This window comes from Vulpes lagopus, chromosome 23, assembly GCF_018345385.1.
Source record: "Vulpes lagopus strain Blue_001 chromosome 23, ASM1834538v1, whole genome shotgun sequence".
NCBI classification, from domain to species: Eukaryota; Metazoa; Chordata; class Mammalia; order Carnivora; family Canidae; genus Vulpes; species Vulpes lagopus.
The window spans coordinates 46,865,709-46,869,036 of NC_054846.1; the positions used below are offsets into that span (position 1 = coordinate 46,865,709).

General features: G+C 36.2%; 1 pseudogene; it reads right to left on the reverse strand.

Annotated features, from left to right (window-relative positions):
• Positions 1–670: 670 nt before the first annotated feature.
• LOC121481027 lies at positions 671–1,626 on the reverse strand (annotated as a pseudogene).
• Positions 1,627–3,328: the final 1,702 nt, after the last annotated feature.

The window sequence follows — 3,328 nt, forward strand, 5'->3', positions numbered from 1 at the left end:
CTCATGTGCCTGTTAGCCATTTGTATGTCTTCTTTGGAGAAATGTCTGTTCATGCCTTCTGCCCATTTCTTGACTAAATTCTTTGGTTTTTGGGTGTTGAGTTTGATAAGTTCTTTATAGATCTTGGATACTAGCCCTTTATCTGATATGTCATTTGTGAATATCTTCTCCCTTCTGTAGGTTGCCTTTAATTTTGTTGATTATTTCCTTTGCTGTGCAAAAGCTTTTTATCCTGATGAGGTCCCAATAGTTTATTTTTGCTTCTGTTTCCCTTGCCTTTGGGCATGTGTCTAGCAAGAAGTTGCTGTGACCAAAGTCAAAGAGTTTGCTGCCTGTGTTCTCCTCTAGGATTTGGATAGATTCCTATCTCACATTTAGGTCTTTCATCCATTTTGAGTTTATTTTGTGTATGATACAAGAAAGTGGTCCAGTTTTATTCTTCCGCATGTGGCTGGCCAATTTTCCCAACACCATTTTTTTTTTAAGAGACTAAGACAGTTTTATTTCTTAAGGAAAACTAGCCCATCATGTAGTGAGGGATATTTAAGATGATGGTGGGCTTTATTGTAATAGTTCCCTAACCAAAATTATTGAATTCTTTAGAAAATGATCTTGCTCATATGTTATTAAGATAGGTTGTGGTAGAATTTGATTCATTCTGACTTCTGATTTATATTTTATGGACAGGTATTTCAGTCCCAAAGACTTTCCTTAGGGCGATCTTCATCTCCTTGTTGCTGAGGCTATAAATTAGAGGTTTGCAGAGAGGTGTTATTACAGAATAAAGTAATGTCACAATTTTCTGCACTTGCACTGGGTGTCTTGATGCAGGACTAACATACATCACCATAATGGAGCCAAAAAAACAGGATCACCACTGCCAGATGAGAAGCACAAGTGGAGAAAGCCTTGCTGTTTGCTTGCTCCTGAGGGCATCCATAGCACAGCCACAATCACCAGAGCATAGGAGCAAAAGATAAAGAGAAAGGTGCTAATCATGAAAATAGCATTGAAAGTAGAGTAAATGAGCTGAGTGATGGAATCTTCAGAACAGGACAGAATCATCAGTGGGATGGGGTCACATAAAAAATGTTTGATGGTATTTGGGCCACAGTTGGGCAACTGTGAAATGAGAACAACTGGGGTTAGGAAGAGGAGGAACCTACCCGACCACCCGAAGATGACAAGGCCAGTGTATAGCTGCTTAGTCATGATGCGTGGGTAATGGAGAGGATGACAAATGGCAAGGTACCTGTCAAAGGCCATGATACAAAGGAAGAAGCCTTCATCACACCTTGAAGAGAAGAAGAAATAGAATTGTGTGAAAGAGCTCACAAAGGAGATAGACTTGCTTGTGGACAGGAAATTGGCTGACATATAGGGAACAGTCGTGGTGACATAACATATTTCCAGAAGAGAGAAATTACCCAAGAAGATGTACATGGGAGTGTGAAGATGCCGGTGCCAGTGCACAGCACAGACAATGGCTGCATTCCCCATCAGGGTCTGGGTGTAGACTACTGAGAAGAGCCCAAAGTAGAGCAGCTGCATTTCTGGGCTTGAGGGAAAGTGGCTAACGGAGTTGGTGGTTTCTGTGCTGGATGCATTCATTGGTCTGGAAGACATGGAGATGACTTGGTTATTGCACCTTAATAGAGTATGATGGTTCTTCTTGAAAACACTAAATTCTTGACCATTTTTTTGATAAAGTGATAAACAGTGAGGTTTCTGTTAAAGCAACAAAGCTGTGATCATTATAGCCTCTTCCCTAAGAGTATGATTTCATTTTGATAAGATATAAATAATAATATATATCAAAACATGATGTGAGGGCAATCAGTAAACTGGGTCAGGATATTAGATTACACATTAGGAGTATAAAATTGAAATTTCTTTCTAAAGTATAATGTAAAATTAATTTGTTGTAATTAGTAATATTGATAAGAATATCAAATGAAGTATTACTTCCATTAAGACACATCAAAAAGATTTGTCTGACTGAGATACAAAGATGGAGCACAAAGAATATTCCTTTTTGTGCTTGTTTATGGTATCATAAAGCGATGACTAAAATGGCTCTCTGGTTCATTATATGACCAGTCATTTTACATGCCATGTAAAAAAATGCTTTCTGTCTATACAGCCTGTTGGATTCAGCTCCACAGGATGGGGAAAAGCCTTACACTTTCACACCTAAAATTACCCCCAGTTTGTTGTTATTGAACCATAGCTTAACTTTTATATGTCTTATTTCCTTAGAAATCTGCTCTTGGCTATCACTTTTGGCATCTAGGTGGAAGGACTGCTGTTTATGTATAGTCATTGTACAGTATAGACTTTATCAGTTCTGAATGTACCTGGAAGTTCCGTCCATTTGTTTCCCATAGCAATTGTATCATATTAAGGTGGCAGTAGAGGGCACGTACTAGGATCTCTCCAATTATAAAAGGTTTTTTCTTTTTGTTGATTTTTCTTCCTGTCCTGGAAGACAAAGATTCTCCCTTGATTTGTTGTTACTGAATGGTAAGATTATTTTAAGAATAATGCATTTTTAAAAATACAAAAAAAATTTTTTTTAAATATTATTTAGGATTTTTATCCAGAATAATTGTATGACTTTTCTTAGCTGAGTTTGTTGTATAATATCTGAGAAAGAATTAAATGTCACCTTATATAGAGACAGAAAGGTATGGAACTAGTGAATCTTGGTCATTCATAAGAAGTGAAAAATAGAATGTCCTTAAGTTAACTACATTGTACTTAAGTATGTAAAGTGAGGACAAAATATATAAAGCAAAGAGAGAAAAAGCATAATATTAATATTAATGTAAGAGGCAATTGATATTTTTAAGTTAAAAAATACTCTAACCTATAGGATGCCCAATTTATGCTGCTGCATTCTTTTATTGAAGAAAAAGCTCACTTATGTGCCTGGCAGGTCTTAGTGGCCATCTTTATAACTCATTTACTGAATTTTTAAAACTCATTTGTTTTTGTCCTTTTTATTCTGGACTATGTCCTAAATGATTAGTATCTTATTCTAAGCTATCTTAATATTTTGAATGACAACGGGACACTAACAGTGGTATATAAAATCAGCATCAATACTCACCCTGTTTGTGTCTTCCTACAATATTTCTTGGGAATACTAACTGTATTAGGTCATAATCCAAAGAAGACCCTATAAATGCAAGAAACAGCATCCAGATGCTGAATGATTTTGTCATTAAAGGAAGTTATTTCACATAAAATCAAGGCTTATTAAATTAGTAAAACTGAGAGCCAGCTGGATAGTTAGAGAGATATGGTATCAGCTGAGTCAGAGATT